Source organism: Andrographis paniculata, unplaced genomic scaffold (assembly GCF_009805555.1).
Source record: "Andrographis paniculata isolate CXL003 unplaced genomic scaffold, ASM980555v1 Contig79END, whole genome shotgun sequence".
Classification (NCBI taxonomy): Eukaryota; Viridiplantae; Streptophyta; class Magnoliopsida; order Lamiales; family Acanthaceae; genus Andrographis; species Andrographis paniculata.
The window spans coordinates 4,618,651-4,643,595 of NW_026137616.1; the positions used below are offsets into that span (position 1 = coordinate 4,618,651).

Consider the following 24,945-nt stretch of genomic DNA (forward strand, 5'->3'; position numbering starts at 1 on the left):
ATACTTGGACAATCTAATTTTATTGTGACGATTTCATCCAAGTTAGATATTGCGAGACGGCTGAAGAAGTAGCTAGTTTGGAGCAATGGACTTGCCCCGAATGCAGGGGCAGCTTTTTCATTTGAGTCTTCTGAATTATTACTGAATGACTTTGCAGCATTTTTCTGATGGCGTAATTATGCATTGATAGGAAAAAGGAGGTGACAAACCCGCTGGTATTCTCACCAATGAAGCAAAAGCTAGAAGATTTCCTCTGTATCTGAAATGCTACTTAGAACGACGCCCTGCAAGCAAATTTGCTGCAAAGAAAGGTAGCTTCTTCGAATTGCATGCATGAATTCCTATTTTTCACATGGACTGCCACGTGCGCTAAAAGTTATTTCTCTTGTTAATGACATGGCATAGTCCTTAAAAAACGCATGCCTTCTTAAGGCGCGATTTTAAACTTTGAAATAAGGATTTACTCCTTTCGCTTTTTTCACCATTATCAGGGTATTTATATTTCCAAAAGGGTAAACTCATTTATAAACCACACATACGGAGACCCTGAAACACTAGCCATACGAAGTATCCGGCGGCGCCGCGCATCCTTCATTGACCTTCCGTCAGCAACCCTCGTGTTCTCTGTTGATTGGCTTTGGCTTCTCTGAGATCAAATCTCCGCATTCGTTCCAGGCACCCCAGTAGCAGAAATGGAATCAGTTATATTCTTTTTATTATATGAAATAGGTTTTGGAATTTGGATGATGTTTTGTAGAAACTAAGAATTCAGCTGCTGTAAGAACAGAGCCATTAGTGGTCGGATCTGGTGGCCATGTGTACTGTAAATCAAACTGTTTGCGAGATTCTGAAGTGCTGCATCAAAGTAAGTCGCTTAATATTTTGAATGTGAAACAGTTTGGATGTTATGTTTTTATTAAGAAAGAGTTGTTGATGTTGTGGCTTTTCAGTTGTGAAAAATATTTTAACAGTATGATAATAATAACTAGAATTGAGACAAAAACACAATCTTTTGATACACATCTATTTCCCTTGTTACTCTCAAAATACATTGATGTGGTTGTTTGGAGGTTTGGATTTTGAGTTAGATTTGAATAGTAAAAATTTTGAATTTGAATAGTTTGTAGGATGTGATATAAAAAATGAAAAATATGTATTTGAATTTGAATAGTTTGAATCTTAAATTGATTTTTAGTATAATATAAAAAATAAAAAGTAAGTATTGTTTGATGTTTTTGAAAAAAAAAAATTATTGAATAGTGAAAATTTTAAAAAATCCTCTAATCAAAGACACCCTAGTGGTTGCATTCTCAAGATTGTTCTTTTTTGTTTGCATGTCTGATGAACATCCGCCAAACCACCAGCCATTCATAAAAGGCTGATCTAAAATATATATATATATATATTTATTGGAAAATAAAATATGTATAAACTATTATTCCAACTATTTTTACTAATCTATCACATAGAAAAGTTTGAATGAAATTATAAAAGGCACAATACACACACAAAATAAATATATAAATAAAAAGAGTAAAATCGTTAATAAATTATATTATGTGAGACCATTGTATTTGTTTTATTCAACCACATCAAAAAGTAAAATATTAATTAGTTCACACAAGGATTGTTATCCTAATTATTTTTTTTATCCAAAATATAGAACTCCATGGATTGTCAGTTGAGAAACTATTTACAAGCACACTAAAAAATAAAACTTTAAATTGCCTCTCCACAAGTCCTTATATTAATTGTTTTTATTTGATCCAAAAATAAAATTGATATAAATTGTCACTGCAATTGTTTTTACCGTCCACATATATTTTGTAAAACTACTTAGCATATTAGAAAATAAAATGTTGAACCACCTTACATACATTTTGAGTCCGTTCACAAAGCACTTAGATGAAATAATATTTGGTACGTGGTATGAAAAATTATGTAAAAAAATATATAAATATAGTACTCCCTCCGTCCCACACAAGGTGCAACATTTGCTTTTTTGCACGGATTTTTAGGTGGGTAGTATTAAGTAGGATAATGTAGAAATGAGGTGATGTGATGGAGAGAGAAATATATATGTTATTTTTATATTTGGATGATACGAGGGGATAAAGTGTGAGGTAGAGATTAAGTATAATTAATTATTTTCTATTTTGGAAATGTTGCAGGGTGTTTGGACATACCAAAAACGAAATGTTTCAGGGTGTTTGGGACGGAGGGAGTTATTTTAGAGACTATTTGACTTTTTTATTTTCTGTAATAATATTTTGACTTTTATAATAAGTATTTATTTATTTTTATTTTTTTTTACTTTTTTCACTTTTGTATAAAATATTTTATAGTATTATTTTATTATTATTTTTGAAGAATCGCAATTGAAAAATAATATTGAAATAATAGAACAATTGTTATTTTATATGTTTTTATTTTTATCCGCACACAAAAGAATAAAATGAGCAAGCAATTGTATATACCAATTGCTACTACACTTACCTGCCCAAGCCGATTTGCCATTACAAATCGTGGTTGTGGATCGATCTAGATCATTATAGATTTATCAATGAATCACTAGAATATACCAGTCAAATATCACTACAAAAAAATAATATATTTGTAATGAAATTTCGTCCCTAAAGTTCACGTAGCTAACGTAATTTCCATTACTAATTCCGTCTCTAATGTCATTAGTAACGGAAAAAGTAGATTTAGAGACAAACAAATTTTGTTACAAAAATAATTTTTTCTTGTAATGTATCAATATATATATATACACATATATATATATATACATAGAGAATTTTATAGTTCATCCATTTCGAAAGAAAGTACTTATTTACTTCTTTTTATATGTTGATTTTTTTTTTTTATATTAGTATTTGGAATTCAAATATTCTCTTCGGACAACCTATGATGAGGTTTGGCCAAAAGAATGGGGTAAGAGACTTTTAGGTAATTTAAAAAGTCTTTAGGATAGATGTTTCATACTGAACACATTTGATGAGAAAAATAAATTCAATCGTGTTAATCTGACCAAAAAATAACATTAATCAAATTAAACTTGAATTATATATATATGAACAAAGTGTATAAATAAGCAATAAAAAATGCATGACAATTCGAGTAAAAAGGGGATTGAACAAAAATAGAGAGAGCTCAATCAAGTTTGTTTATTGTTTGATGTGTCTATATTCCCATGATTCAACTAATATATTTATATTTCTATAATTTTTTATTTTTTTTACAAATATTCTTCTATTATGATATAATAATTAATATTCAAATATCAATTCTAAAAACTAAATAGATTTTAGAGTTGGACGAAGTATATGTTTTTATGTTTTATATTATATTTAAATTATATACTATATATTAAGGGTATGTTTGTTTGAGGATTTGAATTAGTGTTTGAAATTTGAATAGTTGTCTAATATAATATAAATAAATATTGATGTTATGTTTAATATAAAAAATAAATAATTTTCATTTGATTTGTTTTTTTTAAAAATGATAAATATTATAAATTTCATAAAATTTTATATAAAAACACACACCGTATAAAACACATCAATTAATAGTACAATTATTCAATTGCAAAATTTATTATTAAAAATAAAATTTAAAATCCAATCTCAAAATCATACCTAATTTGATATTAAAATAATATATATTGCGATATTTATAAAGAAAATAAATTAAAGTTTAAAATCCAAATAGTAAAAATCGGATGTGGTAAAAAAAATACTCCAAATTTAACTCCCTTTTTAAGTTCAAGCCAAAATGTCAATAACCCTAACCCCAAACCCAGTAACCTTAAACCTAATTCCCAATTTCCCATCTTCCTCTCCTCCTTCCTCTCTTGGACCCTCACTCCTCATCATCTTTTCTTCCCCTTTTTTGGCCTTTCTATTATGTGTTCTTTATGTGGCGTCCGGTGACTGAGCCGCATATTGCAAGTAAAGATTTTTTATTTTTATTTTTTGCCTGTGAATTAACCTTGATTGTGTTTGATTGATTGATTTTTTCGTTTGATTGATTGTCTTTGGCATGTGTGAGAAACGGAGGAATCAGTAAAATGCAACATAGAAGTCATATAAGATCAAGGCAGCATATTTGGGAACAAAAGGAAAGAGAGGTAAGTTGAGGTGGAATTGATAGGTAACATTGTGTGATATATTATATTTAATTTAATATCAATTTAAGCAGACTGTCTTGAAAAACAACAACTATATCTATGTAATCGACTCAAAGAAAATCAGCAAACTTATATGTAGCCAAAGATGCAACGCAGCAGCAGCTTGCCCAAATTCTGGACAGTGGCTACAATAGCTCTCCATATGTTGCAGACACCGGAAACCCTAGTGTGTTTAAACCCTGTCTCGCACAGAACATATACATATTTCTTCATTCATCTGAGTGGAGATCTATGATATGAAGAAAAAGTAAAAGGAGATCCGAGAGCACATTGTGGCATTCCCCTATGAAGCATGTCAAGATTGGAAACCAGATATATACATAAAGCAAGATCACAGTCGATTATCGACAAGCCCAACATTCCCCAAACGCCTCCCGGGTGGAAATTCGTGGCATTCAATACTTTAGCCTTTGTGTTCAAACTTTCCCCAGTTGACCCAAAATGTATGATCTATGAACATTGCCTAGTAATATTTTTGAGCTAAGAATCGCAATTTTTCTATTTTGTTCAATGTATAATAAGTAAATTCTACAAAACTCATCTGCCAAATTGCAACCCATTGGTGGATGAATGTGGCTATGAGTACATATAAAGAATTATCTCTTTCTCTGTGTTCTTATTTAATTATTATGTAAATCATGCTTACAGTGCGGTTTTAAATTTTATGCATTTATGGGTCCACTTTGCGATGCTTTTGTGTGTGTGGGAGATATACAGGAAGGAAGCATTTAATTTGGCTAAATATGTTATTTATGTTTGATCAACCGATAGTACTAGCTCATTCATATGATTATTCTTAAATTAATGGATCTCTTTAATATCCATATAATTTGACTCCGTTATAAATAATTGGCTTCATTAGATAGTTTCCCTATTTTGTCGGTTCTACTCTTAACCGAAAGCTTTTTTCCATTTTGTGTGAATTTTTTATTGTTTCCTTCGATGGCATGCCGTGAATGACCCAAGCAGTGTTTTCGGTATACAATACAACACTCTAGCTGACGACAATATTAAGCTGTCACTAGCATTTATTATGTCTAGGATTTTGGTGAGTTAAATTTATTTTGTATTGTCATCATACACAACAATAGCTCAAAAGTTGAAAATAAGCCTTTGCCTTGGTTGTGTGAAAGAAAAATATTCAGAAATTTGTGTTGCCATCATTCATAAGTCTTTGCCTCTGTTTGTTTGCAGTAGTAGTCTGTGCTTAGAACCTAGTGACATATAATTGTCTTATCTCTAGTAGCTGCATAGAAATCTTTATCCCAACATGAAAACATATAATAGGAGATCACCTTCATCGGCCCACTTGATTCTTGTATACAGTTGTATTGTATTTTCCATTCCTTTCAAGGTTTTTTGGATTTCAATTCATTCTTCGGCTACAGAAGGGCTGTACAGGATGGTCGGTAGGTGCTTGATTTCTTGAAACATGGTCTAGACAGTGCAGAGACGAGAGCCTTGACCTAGTATAGTAATATTTACCGATCTTTTCTTTAAAACCATCGAATCAATTTCAATTAAAATGCTTCATCAAAAATTAATTTTTCAGTTGACTTTTATGTTAGTTATTACTCCATAATAATTTTTACAGCTCTCCATTATTGTGCAGGGATACAAATTTAATCTTTAGGCTAAGCTTCTACAGTCATGATTGGAGACTGGAGATTGAAAGAGTTTGGGACGTTATTTTTCCATTTATAGAAAGAAATATCCATTTCATCTATTTGGAATATTTCTATTGGATACAGAAGCCTAAGTTTCTCATGTATGTTCAATCCCGTTTCAATATCTGAAGTAGGTGATTAGTACATTGTTCTTTTCCAATGCCAGACTTCATCACTAGTTTTGTTTAGTGTGCACCAGTATATTTACATGTAATGTAAAAATGGAGTAAATGATTCAACAAGTTAAGGTATTATGTTCTAACAAGCCAGCCTTAGAAATCTTGGAAATAAATTTGAAAGCCTACTGCAAGAGTCTTTGAAGTTCTGTTCTCTTATGCTACTATATATTCAATACATGGAACAATATTAAGTGGCATCAGATAATAAACCATATGGTTTTCCTTTTCAATTTATGACATGTTCCTGCACAATCAAGAAAACTACCGCATCAGCCACAAAACATATCTTCAAAGTAATAGCTTCAGGGGCCGAGGAAACGTCAGTCACTACAAAAAAAAAGGTCTTTTTGTAAAGGGCTAATATTTGTAACTAAAACCCATTTTTCGTGCAAAATAGCCTTGTGTGTCGACATTGTTACGGATTATGACCGCTACGAAAAATCGCGGTACAAAAAGTTCGTGTTGCAACAAAATTCATAACAAATATTAGGTAGTCAACTCTCAAAATAAGCACGTGTTAATTATATTTGTTACGTTTTTTGGTATGTAACAAAAACATCAATCATGTTTTTGAATCGACAAATATCCGACACAAATACTGCCGAACAAAAGTTGAATACTGTTAGAAAAATATTTGTTACGACATATGTCCGAATCAACAAATGCGTTACAAATGTCTAATATTGTCAGAAAATTTCTTGTTACAAGATTTGTCCATAACAACAATACATTACGAAAGGATTGCCCCCTAAAAAATAAGTTATTTGTTACGAAATTACTCCGCAACAAAAAGTAATGACAAAAGTCAGACAACCATTAATTCATTGCCATTTGTACCGGTCACTGTCCGTAACTAAAAATACGCTACAAAAGAAAGACGTCCCTGTGTGGCATAGTAGTTTTGTCGCCATAAATAAATTCCATTTGTCTGTATTATTAATCTGCGACACAAATAATTTAAAACTTAATCTTATCATAATTGTTTCTAAATCCATCAAAATACTACACATTGTCATCAATATAATGATGTTCATAGTCCAGCCAAAAATAAAATATTAGTCGTCAATGGTGCTAACAAAACATCCCAACAAAACATCAATCCGTACACCAACATAACAACCTACTAAATAACGATACGCCAAATCAACCGAGGCTGCAATCACGGGCGGCAAACCAACTGCAAGGTGTTTTTAATAATATATAAGCATTTATTATAGAAATTGAAGTAATTTAATTTCCAAAAGAATAAAGTAAATAAAAAATTGCCTACATCCTGGTAAATCCACTCGATATTATCTCCGTCGAGTACATCACCGAGAATTTTCTCTCCAGCATTAGTTGGGAGGATAAGTGCGGTCTCCGGGACCATTACAGCTGTAACATACACCTTAACAATGGCTAGGGTATCACCTATAAATAGGTTAAACGACCGCTAGTTACGAGGATGAATATAATAAAATAAAACTTACGCTTTAGCTTGATCTAGGGACCCTAACTTAAATACAAGTATAATAACAAATAAACTCGAAAAGCACTAATAAAATAGGCTGCCCCTGAACATTATGAAAATAAATAACAGAACATAGACCATAGGGCCCAACTCCCCTTACACATACACTAATAATAAGAAATCACCACGATCATAGATGGGCAGTCCTTCAGTTAAAAAAAAAACGAACACAGCTCTCCAATAGCAACCAAGTAACCACCAATCAAGCCCTACAAATAACGTTCAACCATACAACTACCTTAAACCCAAACAGACATGCCCTACAACAATATAACAAGATGCTAGATATAACAATCTTGCACATGATCCATTTTATGTCCATTTCACGCTTCACAACTACACAATCAAAAGGCAACTTATCAAGTGCAAACGAACCTGGTGTAGGGAGGCTTAGCATCACTCCTTCGCCGACCACACGTTTCTCCAGTCCTCGAGAGAGCAAACGAACACGTGTCCCAATCTATGCCAGAACATTTCTTACTATTATCAACATTCCTTTGTGTTAAAAGCATGAAACAAATTAAAATTTACCGTAAAACCAATATACAACATTATTGTAGACATTAATCATATTAACAACATAAACCGTCATCAATTCAAGTGAACTAGTTCCAGCTGACTCGCCCCTCCTTCCAGCCAACCGGGTAGTTTCCTTCATAATAGACATTGGATTCACATCAACTAGTAGAGTCGATATTTTCCCCCCATGTTACATATAAAGCATACTTACCGGGGCTTCTGGAGATGGTCCAATGGAAGGAGGTGTCCACGAAGAAATTTCTGCCTTGTACATAGTCACTTCATCTCTAATAGTTTTAATTTCAGACAAGACAACCTTCATCTCAGCAATACCATTGCAAAATTCCTTCATTTGTGATTGCATGGCTTCACTGTCGACATGGCTGGCAGATTGAGTCTTGGTTTGGGCAGAGGTTGCTGCGACATCAACCGCCGTTTGCCGTTTTCTTTTCCCTGCAAGCGCTCGTCGGTATAAAGATTCACGGATGGCTGGTGTTCTCTGATCTCTTGGGATTTTGTTGAGTTCAAAATTGAGATATTCCTGCATAATACAATAAGTTTGAAGACAAATGTAATAACGTTACATGAGGGTGAAAACACAAAAAACTGTGTTGCTCTTAACAAATAATTGTTGTTACCAAAATATCATCAGTCTCTTCATTATCCGCGTGTTGTTCCTTTGTGCGGGATGCCATCCATATTTCCAGGCTATCGGGTTCTTTGCCTTTGGCGTTTATCTGCAAGCATTTATCTTGACCTTACTAAAAGTGGTCATCCAAAGAAAAAAAGAGAAGCAACAACATATACATGCAATAAGATTTGTAATGATAAGTTGGAAAATAAAGCAGAGACAGACTTCCTCAGCCAAGGCGTCAAATGACTTTCTGCCTGTTCTATGTGGAAAACTTCTTTTCACTGCATTGGCGGCATTTCTGCTAGCAATATCCTACAAATACCATATACCTAAGCACTTGATTGGTCCGGTGACAAGCCCTAAGAAAAAGTGCACTTTGTCGGGCACATACCTTTACTTTTTTGTCCTTCCAATACTGCACTAGCAATGGCCACTGTTCTGCAACAACACGCTGTTTCGGAGCTATCTTCAGGGCCTCTTCATCATCCTCTATTGGTGTGAAATGTGATGCATTCACATTGTATTTCTAGTGGCGCCAGGCGTCTTTAAGGTCAGACAACACTAATTTCTCAGCATAATCAGGTAGACCGCAGTTTTGCTAAAAAAAATCGACCCCGTCAAATATTTAAAATCCACTTAAGACTCAAAGATATTGGAGTGATGCAAATTTACGCGCAGCGAATATAACTTTCATTGTCCACAACATACCTGTATCTTAGCCCAGATCTCCTTCTTGGTTGTCTCTAGGATCTGCTGAAATGTCGGATAGTGGAAAGGAAAACGTAGTCCGTTTCTCGCAATCACCCCGAGAGCACTCTTATATCCAAGAACATCAGTACCTATTATCCGCTTGCCATCATCGGACACAAACACATGAAGGAATTTGTCACCACCCCACCCACGGGGCATCTTTGCGGCACCTCTTCCAGTTTTCTTTTTCGAAAGAGGGCCTACAAAAAGTGCGTGAGGGCCGAAACAGTTGTATGTAGTTATATATTCATATGAAAATACCTCTATAAACAAAGCAACACAACATAAGAACAAGCTGTACCATCATCCTGCATTGGTGTATCCTCTTCGCGAATGTCATTGCCCAATGTCTCCTGGAGTTCCTCAGCCTCTGCTTCATGTGCTCCACTTTCGTCATTGAGATTGCAAATAGTCGGGACCTGATCTTCAGTCGGACCAATCGTTTCATCATCTTCTGAGTCATCCCCATCCAGCTGTGACAATAAAGTTAACAATTTAAATAATAGTACTTTACGAAATAGAAAAGAGAACAAGGGTGCACCTCTTCTGAAGAAGACTCCGTCGGACTGTAGATGGAGCTGCAGCTGATGGCGACCTGGAACCACGCTCTTTCTCCCACTCTTCAGTAATCCTACATAATCGGTCCAGAAGAGGTGATACGTGTGCCCTTGGCCGCTTACTCGTATTCTTCTTGGTTGGAACCACTGTTGGCGAAGAAGGTTCACTTGGAACAGCCTTCGCCGAGGGTGATGGAGTGGCACGTGCAAGTGACCTAGTGACACGGCGCAATGGTGAGTTGACAAGATCATGAGATGCATTTGCTTTTCCTTGAGTGGTTTTTGCCATTACCTGAAGTCAAAGATGGTATATACATTTATAAGCAACGAATGTCCATACAAGTGAATCTATAATGCGTAATTAAAATGGAAAAACAAAAAAAACACATAAAGAATGTATATGGAGGAACATCCATTATAACGACCTTGTAGTGGCAATAAAAATGATTGACAGTATAACAACATAACCAAATAATATGAATGTACCAGCAGTTTGGTTTAGGATATTGGAGTATCCTACATCTACTACGTAGTTATTGCTTCCCAACTCTATAATTCAGCCAAAAACTCCAAAAATGTGGGAGGATTTCCAAAAAGTCGTCAAAAACAAAAAGGACTACACTCTATTAAAAAGACATTTTTTTGGTAGTGAGTGGTGGTCGAAGCAGCAGCGAAGGCTATCAACAATGAAAGGATTTGGGCAGTTGTCTCCAGATATAAAGTCAGTGTCTAAAATTCCTCTGAAGTATTACAAGTGAGGGTCACTCCGTATACATCCGGAGCTTGCCTCTAAATGCAACAGTTGCTCAGCTTGAAGATGTGTTCAAGAAATTTGAACCTATTAAGGCAAATGGGATTCAAGTTAGAAATAACAAGGTTGGCCGAACCACACAACATATTCATACTGTGTTGTTCGTATTTGCTTAGCATCTATTAATACTAATTTAAACTCCCACCCCTTTTTTACAGCTACAAGGGTTATGTTTTGGCTTTGTGGAATTTCAAGAATTCTGCTAAATTGAAAATTCAATTGAGATCTGAGCTCTTAAACCTTCCTTCTCATCTTTCCTTTTCCCCTCGTTTTTCTGTCTTTATAAAATCCTTCTCCCTTTTGTGCGAATTTGTTTATTTTTTCTTTCAATGGGATGCCATGAATGATGCAAGTAGTGTAGTTGGCATATTTAGCACTCACTATCATTTATTATTTGTAGGATGTTGGTGAGGTAAATTAATTGTGTTTATCGGGTGTAATATGTACATGCATATCAGGATATACGACAATATATATAGCTTAAAAGTTGAAAATTAGTCTTTGCCTTTGTTGTGTGATATATAGAACAAAAAAAATCTGAAATTTTTAATATTCTCATTCAAACGACACATGCTCGTGTTTTGTTGGAGTTGAAAAAACATAATGTTGCTGAATTAGTTAGTTAGTTTTTCCAATAAGTTGTTTCAAATTCTGATTTTACTAACTTTTTTTTTATCTAAAACATAAAATCACACACATATTTTTTATTTATTATATTACACTAAAATTAAATTTTATATTCAAAACTTCACATTAATACATATTTATATCACTTCAAACAACTATTTAAATTAAAGTATTACTATTAAAAACCAAAATCCAAAACCAAAAGCTTACAAGTAAACACACCCATAATGTGGCTGCATTAGTTGCCTTCCATGTTTTGCCAATTGACCTTTTCAAATTGTTATAACTAATTCATGTTTTCAAACTTTGGTATGATACGTGCTTGCGTTTTTCCGGAACCAAGACATATAGGCATAATGCGGATGCATTATAAAAGAATGGCTGCATTAGTTAATTTAATCGTCATGCTAGTTTATTCTTAACGCAATATTATTCCATGTGTGTGGAGAGTATCATTCCTTTAAATGTTAGCAGTGTTTTCAGAGAGCAGTAAGACAGAAAACGCATCAGCACTGTGTCTTGATGGCCCTGGTTGATGTCAACATACCGTAGTCGATAACAATTGTTATGTCTTTGGTGTTGGTTTGTTAATATCATATTTTAACACATTTGGTATTCATAATTCAATACACCCTTGCAAAAGCTCATCATTTTGAAATAAGTCTTTGCCTTGGTAGTGTGATAAAAGATATCCGGAAGAGTAATTTCCAATGAAACCTGCTAATCAGAGATAGTTTGATAATCGAATGGTTAATGACAATAATAAATAGTTATGACTTCGATTTTTATCATACTGTGAGTTGTTGTGTTTGACTCTAATGTAGATTAGAAGGCAACTGGTTATGATTTCTCTGCTTCCATTGTCTGCAGTAGAGATTGCTGTTTGCAGACCGAGTCAGGACGGCAACGAGAGGCAGCCAGTATTCGATGTGCCCTATGTCTGTCGATACCAGAGGATACAGGCCCAACTGCCCCATGATCTAGGGAATCTTGTACAGGTACCGGAACAGGAACGATCTCATGATTATGTGCGTCTGCCATGGGATGTTTCGTGAAGCACGGCGGCGGTGGCGAGGTCGCGCAGCTTCTGAAGCAATGTATAGCAATGTTCATAATTGAGTAATTCGTTAAAAAAACTCTATCTTATATTCAAAACTCAATTTAAGCTCCTTCAAACTTTTATTTCATTATATAACTTTTGTGCAGTGGAATTAAAAATAATTTGTGTTATAGTACAATAATCTTTTATTATTATTATTTTTAAGTAAAGTTTTAGAAGACAGAAAAATAGGTTTATAGTATATGAGATGAGATCCTCAGCCCTGGTGTAATTCAGCCCCTCCAGCCATATCAATTAAATACATTTAGTAGATTTAGATTTAAATTGGTTTTATTCATAGTTACTTAGATTTAGTCTGCCTATATAGATTTAGTTAAAACTTATAATTTTTTTTTTTCTTTTTTTATATTTAACTATTCTTTATCTATTATTAATTTATAGTAGCTTGTTCCTTTATGCATCCGAACATATATGTCTATCTATACATTTTATTTTATTTTTCCAAAATGTGACGATGCATCTAGAAAAACAACGAGATTTGTTTGTTTGTAGAATTACGGGTGATATTGTTGGAACTTATCAGAAATTAAAAGATTCGTCCTGTCTAACCCAATTCCATTAGTGCTGTCGGATTCGAATCTACAAATTAATAGAGGGTTTTGTGTTCTTCAAGCCTATGGCGCAACTCCTCTTGGGAAAACCCCTAGGGTTTTTGTCGTTACTTGAGGTATGAAAAGTGACGGATGTTGCGCTAGACCTGGGATCACAACCCTAATATATATCAATTATTATTATTCGGCTTCATCACACAATTAATAAGTTACCGAGTTTCTGCAAATAGGAGGCCCGTTCTTACTAAATATATTTAAGCCCAATAAATTTAATAGATCAATTAATATAGGCTAGTCCAAATAGTTAAAATTTAACCCACAAGCGGATTTTTAGTCCAACAATCTCTCACTTGGGTAAATGTATATTGAATAACCTTATGAGCTCATGAAAAGTTAGCTATCATATCTTTTTAACATATTTTGCCAACCTTATATGTAAATCACATCAATGCGGATCGAAGTGGTATCACTCCATTTATTGCAATAGGACCGATCAGTGGTCACAACACTAGTATAACATAAGATTTGATAACTTTAATTCTAAGATTTGATCAAGTGTGGATGCACAACATGAAAATGTCATATAATGTGATCTTAACATGCCTATTTCTAACTTATCCATTTAACTTTAATTAACTGAATACTGAATTAAAACTACGTACTGAACAATGCATACCGAATATTGTAGTATAAAATAAAATAACTTTAATAGTATTTGAACACTACTAATTAGCTCTCACTAATATCGAAATATGGTTTCACTCTCAAACGAGCAACATGCTCACTATAAAACTTAGGTGACAATTGTTCATAAAATTAAATCCTAAACTCTAAACCCTAAAAGTAAACACCAACTGAATGCAAATGAATGAAGAAAACCTTATAGCAATTCTTCCCATTGACAGGATCATAAATCCGACTCCTCGCCTTCCTAACCTTGGGTGCTGCCTAGGTGGTGGAACAACACTGCCCTCTCCCGCCGCCATTGAGGTCGCAATTTTTTCCGACTGAGGGAGATTTAGAGAAGTATGAGATGAGACAATGATGGTTGATCAAAACGATGATGCTGCTGGTCTGAATAAGTTCTATTTATATAGGAAAATAAAAATAATGTTGTTACCATGTATAAATTTTATGTAACACAAACATATATTATTTGTAATATTCTTTTTATGCGATCTAATGCATCACTTCAAATAATATATTTATATCTTTACTTAACTCTTGTATCCAATTGTACTTACCAATTATACCAATATAATAATTTTATATTTGAAATAATATATTTCTATTTTCACTTAATTGACAAAACAAAAAAAAACAAAAAAAAACAAAAAAAAACAAAACAAGTTTCTAATTGTATTTACCAATTACATCAAAATAATAATTTTAAATTTTGAAATAATATATTAAACCGCTAACAAAATATGATTAAAATAAGTGTGAAAAATAGTACACATACATATTATTTTTATATTACTTACGAAATTTCATATACTTCACGATAAAAAAATATATATTTTCAAACTATTTCACTAAACAAACAACACTATTACATAATATTTATCCAGTTATATTTACCAATTACATCAAAAATTAAATTTTTTAAATTGTATTTGAAGTAATATATTTATATTTTTTTACCTAATTCATATATCTTGTTGTACTTACCAATTATATCCAAATAATAATTTTATGTTTGGATAATATATTTTTTCACTAAATACACAAAAATATAAAAATAAAAAACAAATATTTAATTGTATTTACCAATTGCATCAAAATAATGGTTTGAAAATTTGAAATAATATATTTAACCGCCTTCAAAATATTACAAACATAATATTTGTTTGTATTACATAATATTTATACATAGTAGTAAATTTGATGACTATCCTAATTATATCAATTTTTATGTTGCACATAAAAAAAATAAAATGTGTATCCAGTTGTATTTACCAATTAAATTAAAAAAATAAAATAAAATTGTATTTGAAATAATATATTTACATTTTTATCCAACTCATGTATTAAGTTATACTTACCAATTATACACAAATAATAATTTTAAATTTGAAATAATATATTTCTATTTTCACTCAATACACAAGAAAAAAAAAAATTTCAACTGTATTTACCAATTATACAAAAATAATAATTTTAAATTTTGAAATAATATATTAAACCACCAACAAAATACCAGTAACCCTAACCCCAAACCCAGTAACCTAAAACCTAATTCCCAATTTCCCATCTTCCTCTCCTCCTTCCTCTTTTGGACCCCTCACTCCTCATCTTCTTCTTCCCCCTCTTTCCCTTTATATTGTGTTTCTTGTAACGGAATCGGAATGAGGAGCCCGACCCGGATCCAACTCGGCTGTTTTGCCAACAACATCGGTTGCTTGTGTGTTCTTTATGCGGCTTTGGTGACTGAGCTACATGATGCAAGTAAAGATTTTTATTTATTTTTTTGTCTGTGAATTAACCTTGATTGATCGTGTTTTGTGTTGTATTCTCGTCAGATGGATAATAATACCTGTACATGTTTGAATCGTAATGCGATAGATTGATGTGATACTTTGTTTGGCATGTGTGAGAAACGGAGCAATCGGTAAAATGCAACCTAGAAATGGTGAAGTAACCTGAAATTTATTGATTTGAACAGTCTCAAGATTTGGTTGGACTGTGTGTGCGACGGCATTGCCTTTTGTTTGTCTTGAAGCATGTTGTGAGTGTGACTTGAACCTGTAGGTTATTTTTTTACTCTAATTTGTAGAGTTGCAGAAATTGAGTCGGTATCTAGGAGTATATTTGGACTGAATTCTTCGAGAATCAGAAAGGTCATTTTCAAGTTAATCTTGATTAGTTTTCCATTGCTATATTCTTAAATGTTGGCATACCATAAAGTATATTGTTACTTGCGAGTGATGAAGGTTACACGTAGATCAATCATTGATTAAGACATGACGGTGGCGGGAATGATTTGGAGAATTTCGATTGCAACATTTGTGATTGCAACTTTTATGTTAGCGAGTTCATTTTCTCCGCATAAAAATCCAATGGATAATATATTACAAAATCTTGTGTGAAGCCAAAGCCATATGATTTTCAATAAAGGTTCTTGTGCGGTAGTATTCCTATAGATTACTGGTTGAATCTAAGATGATAAGTAGCCACCTAGTGTGGAAACATAAACTACCTAGTGTGGCAAGTCACGACATTTAGTCGGTTATTGATATCTTGCTTCTGTGCTATGACTTTAATATGCTTGGTGAAGCTTTTATTACTTATTCAGTTTTATTTGTGAAACAATTTCTCTAAATTCTCTTTGTTTGCTCAATATTTATGCTTGACGTTTGGAAGTGTCATGCATGCGGCAAATGACCCGGGATCTTGTGGCAGCATGCAAGTTTCAGAGTATTAACAAACCATGCCCTATTATGTATTGTCAGAAGTGTCTCTTGAACAGGTTATCTTTATCATCTTTTTGTTATGATGATTTTGAATTCAACACGTCATTGAATACTTGGACAATCTAATTTTATCGTGACGATTTCATCCAAGTTAGATATTGCGAGACGGCTGAAGAAGTAGCTAGTTTGGAGCAATGGACTTGGCCCGAATGCAGGGGCAGCTTTTGCATGTGAGTCTTCTGAATTATTACTGAATGACTTTGCAGCATTTTTCTGATGGCGTAATTATGCATTGATAGGAAAAAGGAGGTGACAAACCCGCTGGTATTCTCACCAATGAAGCAAAAGCTAGAAGATTTTCCTCTGTATCTGAAATGCTACTTAGAACGACGCCCTGCAACCAAATTTGCTGCAAAGAAAGGTAGCTTCTTCAAATTGCATGCATGATTTCCTATTTTTCACATGAACTGCCACGTGCGCTAAAAGTTATTTCTCTTGTTAATGACGTGGCATAGTCCTTCAAAAACGCATGCCTTCTTAAAGCACGATTTTAAACTTTGAAATAAGGATTACCCCTTTCGCTTTTTTCACCATTATCAGGGTATTTATATGTCCAAAAAGGTAAACTCATTTATAAATCACACATACGGAGACCCTGAAACACTAGCCATACGAAGTATCCGGCGGCGCCGCGCATCCTTCATTGACCTTCCGTCAGCAACCCTCGTGTTCTCTGTTGATTGGCTTTGGCTTCTCTGAGATCAACACTCCGCATTCCTTCCAGGCACCCCAGTAGCAGAAATTGAATCAGTTATATTCTTTTTATTATATGAAATAGGTTTTGGAATTTGGATGATGTTTTGTAGAACTAAGAATTCAGGTGCTGTAAGAACAGAGCCATTAGTGGTTGGATCTGGTGGCCATGTGTACTGGAAATCAAACTGTTTGCGAGATTCTGAAGTCCTGCATCAAAGTAAGTCGCTGAATATTTTGAATGTGAAATAGTTTCGAATTCAAATTTTCTCTTCGGACAACCTATGATGAGGTTTGGCCAAAAGAATGGGGTAAGACACTTTTAGGTAATTTAAAAAGTGTTTAGGATAGATATTTCATACTGAACGCCTTTGATGAGAAAAATGAATTCAATCGTGTTAATCCGACCAAAAAATGACACATTAATCAAATTAAACTTGAAGTATATATATATATATATATATGAACAAAGTGCATAAATAAGCAATAAAATGCATGACAATTTGACAAAAATAGGGTAAAAAGGGGATTGAACAAAAACAGAGAGAGCTCAATCAAGTTTGTTTGTTGTTTGATGTGTCTATATTCCCGTGATTCAACTAATATATTTATATTTCTATAATTTTATTTTTTTTACAAATGTTCTTATGTTTTTAAAAAGAAATAAGATATTTAGAGTTGGAGGAAGTATATGTTTTTATGTTTTATATTATACTTAAATTATATAGTGTATATATTAAGGGTGTGTTTGTTTGAGGATTTGAATTTGTGTTTGAAATTTTAATAGTTGTCTAATATAATATAAATAAATATTGATGTTATGTTTAATATAAAAAATAAATAATTTTAATTTGATTTGTTTTTTAAAAAAATGATAAATATTATAAATTTGATAAAATTTTATATAAAAACACACGAGGTATAAAATAGATCAATTGTGGACCGTGTGGTAAAGAAAATATCCCAAATTTAACCTCATTTTTATGTTCAAGCCAAAATGTCAATAACTCTAACCCCAAACCCAGTAACCTTAAGCCTAATTCCCAATTCCCCATCTTCCTCTCTTCCTTCCTCTCTTGGACCCTCACTCCTCGTCATCTTCTTCTTCTCCTTTTTTGGCCTTTCTATTGTGTTTCTTGTAACGGAATCGGAACAAGGAGCCCGACCCGGATCCAACTCGGCCGTTTTGCCAACCACATCGGTTGCTTGTGTGTTCTCTATTAATTTTTTTGTTTAAAATCGTATAGGCATTCTCGAGCGCCCACCCCACGCGACATTCTTTATCTTCAAATAAATCCAATAATAACAAAATAACCAACAGATAATATTTATACATAGTAATAAATTTTATTACTATCCTGTAATTATAATAATTTTTACCCAATATAGAGAAAAGTAAAATGTGTATCAAGTTGTATTTACCAATTACATCAAAAAAAAAAATAAATTTAAATTGTATTCAGATGTGCTTACCACTTACACCAAAATAATAATTTGAAGTTTGAAATAATATATTTCTATTTTTAATCAATATAGAGAAACCAAAACATTGTATTTGCCAATTACACCAAAATAGTAATTTTAAAATTTGAAATAATATGTTAAATTGCATAAAGAATATTACACGTGTTGGTGTGTTTCAGCGTCGACCCACACCCAAACCCAGATCCGACCTGACCCGGTCCAACCCGAACCAGAACCCACCCGGTTTGTTTTTATCTCCCTAAATCAGAACCGATCTCTCCCCCATTCTCTTTGATCTTTTGAATCTTTCTCTCATCGGTTCCGTCATTCACGATGCTATGAAGTAGAAGAATATGGAGGTTATAGTTGAGTGTGGGTCGTCATCCTAGGATCGGAGAAGCAGAGTGTTGTATGAGGGATTGAATGTGTACATCATCAATTCATGGTTTGGGATTTTGGGAGAGGGGGTGAAAAGTTCGCTATCATTGTTCTATTATGTGAGCGTCGAACCTACTGCCTTAGCCTATCGACTTCTCTCATTACTTTTCCGTCCTGATACTGCGTGTGTGAGGATCACTATAGGGTTCTTGGGTTACTTTGTGTTAGGAACCACCGCAATCGACACCTTTGTGGGTTACCTCGTAGGACGACTTGGAGTTGGCGAATGAGTGGCTGCGATCTGAGCCTACTTTACCGATTGATCTATTTTCTTTTTAATTCTTAATACATATTTATGTTTTACATTCTTACTCATCAAGTTTTATCCGCACTAATTATTTTGGTTGAGAATCTGTGCAGATCACCCAACGTTCAGGAAGATCGAGAATCCCAACATTGGTATCAGAGCGAGGTTAAAAGCTGCATGCGGGTTGAATTTGCAATCCTAGGTGCAAACAGAAATTGATAAATGTGCTTATTCTCTTATTATCTTGAACTTATCTGATTCTGTGATTAGAAAGGTAGGAAAACTTGATTCTACAAAAGAATTATGTGAAAGATTAGAAGAGCTTTACATGGAAAAATCTTTGTCAAACAAACAGTTTTTACATGAAAATTTTTTCCTTTTTAAACTTGATTTGAATCGAAACATTGATGAAAATTTAGATGTTTTTACAAAGTTAGTTCAAGATATAAAACAAACAGACGATAAGAATATTGATGAATATACCCCTATTGTTCTTTTGAATGCAATTCCTGACTCTTATTCAGATGTTAAGTCTGCTATCAAATATGGCAGAGAGTATAAATCTTGAAACTGTCATGAATTGATTAAAAAGTAAAGAACTTGACTTGCACGCAAATAAAAGTAATAAACATGCCAGTGATGAAGTGATGTTTGCTAGGGGTAGGTCACAAGTTAGAAAAAACATAGAAAACCAAAAGAATAGGGGAAAGAGCAATGAGAGATCTAGGTCTAGTCTAGGCCTAAGAACAGAAAGTGTTACAACTGTGGGGAACCCAACCATTATGCTAAGCAATGTCCGCATCCTAAGAACTTTAGAAACCAACAAAATGAGCATGCTAATATGACTATAGGAAATGAATACGTAGGAAATGTTTTTATGGTTAAAGGAAGTTGTGTTGCTGTTAATACTATATGTGCTAACGAGTGGTTGCTTGATTTTGCGTGTACCTTTCACTTATCTCCTTTGAGAAACTTGTTTTCAAACTATAGGTCTATTTCGCATGCTAGTGTTTCAATGGCAAATGAAAAACTTTGTAAAGTTGTTGGTATAGGTGATATTTGTCTAAAGTTCGACTCTGGCTATGTGTTAACCTTAAGGAATGTTAGGCATGTTCCTGATTTGTGCAATAACTTGATTTCATGTGCTGCACTAGATGAAAGTGGATTAATAGGAAAATGGGGAAATGGCGTTATGAAAGTGTTAAAGGGTTCATTTGTTGCGTTTAAGGCAGTTAGACAAAACAATTTGTACATTGCTTATATTGAACTAAATTGCATGCCAAATGTGAATTCTATCGTTAATGATAAAACTGAATTGTGGCATAGACGATTAGGTCATCTCAGTGATAAAGGTCTTGAAATCTTAAAGAAAAATGGTCTTCTTGAAAATGATAAGATTATTGTTGTGCCTTTTTGTGACTCGTGCGTTTTTGGTAAGCAACATAGGCTAAAATTTGATTTGTCCCATGATCCTAAAGTGCCTAAATGTAACGATGTACTTGAATATTTGCATACTGATGTATGGGGTCCAGCTCCTGTTCCTACTCAAGGTGGGAGTCGTTATTTTCTGTCGGTAATTGATGAATTTTCACTAAATGTTTGGATTTTTCTATTAGAACAAAAATCAGATATTTTTGAAATTTTTCAAGCATGGAAAAAGTTAATAGAAAATCAAACAAGTAAGCGCATTAAATATTTGAGAACAGATAATGGTCTTGAGTTTTGCAATAAGTTGCTTGATTCATTATATGTTAAATCAGGTATAAGTAGACATAAGACAGTTCCCTATACACCTCAGCAAAATGGGGTGGCAGAACGAATGAATCGAACTCTTATTGAAAGGGTGAGGAGCATGTTAAACTCCTCGGGCCTTCCAAAGAGTTTTTTGGGGGAAGTTGTTACTACGGCTGCATATTTGATTAATAGGTCTCTCTCTGTGCCACTTAGGGGTAAGTGTCCTGAATCTGTATGGACGGGTAAGAAACTTGATCTTTCCAATTTGAAAGTATTTGGGTGTACAACATATGCTTTATATAAAGGTGATAAACTTGAACCTAGAGCTGTGAAATGCGTTTTCTTAGGTTATCCTTTAGGAGTAAAAGGATATAGGCTATGGTTAAAAGATGAACCAGGTTTCAAAGTACTAATTAGTAGAGACGTCACCTTTTATGAAAATGAGATGCCCTGTCTGAATGTGCCAAATACTGAAATAGATTTGACTTCTAATGAGGTAGAGTCAAATAAATTGGAAATTTCTGAAAAGTTGCATGACAAATCTGATTCTCATAATAAATTGCTTGAAAATGACTTTCCAAATGCTGAAAATTTTGAATAAGAATATGAGAACATAGAAAACTACCAACTTACGAGAGATAGGACTAAGAGAACCGCTAAGCAACCATCTAAATTTGATGAATACGACTTGACTTCTTATGCTTTTAGTGTGTTCGAGAGATTAAATGGAAATGAACCTAAGTCCTATAAAGAAGCTTTTAAATCTAAACATGCTGAAAAATGGTTAAATGCAATGCATGATGAAATGAATTCCTTGCATGTTAACAATACGTGGATTCTTGTTCCTAGGCCAACTAATTGTTCTATTGTTGACTGCAAATGGATTTTCAAAGTAAAAAATGAAAATGATAATGTTAGATTTAAAGCTAGGTTGGTAGCAAAAGGATTCACTCAAAAAGAAGGGAATGATTATACTGAAATTTTCTCACATGTGGTTAAATATACTATTGTTAGGATTATGCTTGCCTTAGTTGCTCACTTTAATTGGGAACTAAAACAAATTGATGTTAAAACTGCTTTCTTACATGGTGATCTAAGTGAGAAAATTTACATGAAACAACCCGATGGTTTTGTAGATGAAACTAAGCTTGATCATGTGTGTCTACTGAAGAAATCTTTGTATGGTTTGAAACAATCACCTAGACAGTGGAACATTAAATTCGATGAGTGCATGAGATCTTTAAAATTCACAAGAAGTAATTTTGACCATTGCTTGTATTTTATGAGATCAAATAATGTTCCTGTTTTCTTACTTATTTATGTAGATAACATGTTATTGATTAGTCCTTGTGTGAATACTATCAAGCATGTTAATGATTGTTTGAGCAATAAGTTTGACATGAAATATCTGGGTGATGCAAAGAATATTCCTGGTATGAACATTATTAGAGACAGGGCTGCTTTTACACTTATGTTAAATCAATCTGCGTATACTGAGAAAGTCCTGAAACGATTCTGTATGTCTAATGCAAAGTCAACTAATGTGCCTCTAGCTTCTCACTTTGTGCTAAGTAAAAATCAATGTCCTAAGTCTGAATCTGATATGAATTACATGAAAGATGTGCCATATTCGAATGCTATAGGCTCTGTGATGTACTTAATGATTTGCACTAGACCTGATATTGCATATTCTGTAAGTTGTTTGAGTCGTTTCATGTGTAATCCTGGAACTTAACATTGAAATGCAGTCAAGTGGTTATTTAGATATTTGTGTGGTTCTAGTAACCTAGGGCTAAAATTTGGAAAATGTGTTGAAGGAGTAAAATTGAAAGGTTATGTGGACTCTAATTATACGAACGATAGAGACAATAGAAAATCTACAACATCCTATGTGTTTACTTTGTGTGGCTCATGCATAAGTTGGAAATCACAACTCCAACATATTATTGTTGTATCTACTACTGAATCAGAATATGTTGCAATAACTGATGCTCTAAAGGAAGCGCTGTGGCTAAAAGGTTTGCTTTCTGAAATTGAAATATTGCGTGACAATGTGATAGTCTATTCTGATAGTCAGTCTGGAATCCAATTATGCAAGAATCCTATTTTTTCATGATAGAACCAAACACATAGATGTTAGGTTTCATTCTATAAGGGACATAGTTGCAAAAAGGTCAGTTAAGCTAGAAAAAATACCTTCTCAATTTAACCCTGCTGATATGGCAACCAAATGTCTGCCTGTTTCCAAGCTTCAATCATGTTTAAATATGTTAAATTTTGATACATTGGATTAGAACCGTGTGTGCTCTTCATTGATAGCATGTATTATTTCTATGTGATTAATATATGCCCTATAGAATTGAGTTACTTCGTGTTAGGAACCACCGCAATCGATACCTTTGTGGGTTACCTCGTAGGACGACTTGGAGTTGGTGAAGGAGTGGCTGCGATCTGAGCCTACTTTACCGATTGATCTATTTTCTTTTCAATTCTTAATACATATTTCTGTTTTACATTCTTAATCATCAAGTTTTATCCGCACTAATTATTTTGGTTGAGAATCTGTGCAGATCACCCAACGTTCAGGAAGATCGAGAATCCCAACAACACGAATTATATATGTTTGTATTACGTTAAATTTATACATGTAACAACATTATTTTTTATTTTCTTATATATATAGAGAGAACATATACAGACCAACAACATGATGTTTGGATCGACCATCATCCTCTCATATCAAACTCCTCCAAGTGTCTCTCAGTCGGAAAAAATGGCGACCTCAATGACGGCGGACAGGGCAATGTTGTTCCACCACCTAGGAAGGGCAACACTGCACCCGGGATTAGGAAGGTGGGGAGTTGGATTTATGATCCCGTCAATGGGAAGACTTGCCATCAGGTATTATTCATTCATTTGCATTCAGTTGTTGTTTAGTTAGAGTGAGGGTTTAGGGTAAAATTGGGGCTGAATTTGTTTGTTTGATTTGTGGACTTTTGATGTGTTCTAATTTGTGTGGTAATTGTGGTGCATGCACTGATGCAAGTAAGCTTGATTGATTGTGATATTTATGTGTTGCAGGGAGCTTGGAGGTAAATAACATTTTCTATTTGTTAATTTGGATCGTAATGCAATTAATGTGAAATTAAATATAGAGATCAAATGGTGAAGTAACCTGATTTTCTTGGTTTGGACAGTTTAAAGATTTACATTACCTTTTGTTGATCTTGAAGCATGTTGTAAGCCTGACTTGAAAGATTCAGGCAAATAGCGAACATGGAGGTTATCGGTTGGGCTCTTATTTGTCGTTATGCATTAAATTAAAAGTTGAGTAGTTTACTGAATGTAGGAGTACATTTACTGAATATTGAATAGTTTACCTGTTGTGATAGCTTTAAATCCTTGCATACAAGAAAGCATATTGTGAGTGGAGAAGATTATGCGCAGATCATTTATAGATTGAGACAACTAGTGTGGAAAAATAAATTATCTAGTGTGGCAACTCATGGCATTTAGTCGGTTATTAATTTTTTGCTTCTTTTCATGTGGCTTTAATATGCTTGGTGAAGCTTTTATGACTTATCTTCTATGAAATAAGTTCTCTAAATTGTTTTCATTTTCTCGAATTTTTATGCTTGACGTTTGGAAGTGTTGGCAAAAGACCCTAGATCTTGTGGTAGCATGCAAGTTTCAGAGGATTACCAAACGATGCTTGATTATGTATTGTCACAAGTGTCACTGGAACAGGTTATTTGGATCATCTTTTCATTATGATA

At 33.6% G+C, this 24,945-nt stretch overlaps 1 protein-coding gene across 1 annotated transcript in view; it reads left to right on the plus strand.

The window, feature by feature from the left end:
• The first annotated feature begins 675 nt into the window (after positions 1 to 675).
• LOC127240602 (uncharacterized) overlaps positions 676 to 24,945 on the plus strand; it is a 67,321-nt gene continuing 43,051 nt past the window's right edge. Inside the window, exon 1 of the mRNA XM_051259351.1 lies at positions 676 to 865. The gene's annotated coding sequence lies outside the window, so the exon portion shown is untranslated. The remainder of the gene's footprint in view (positions 866 to 24,945) is intronic.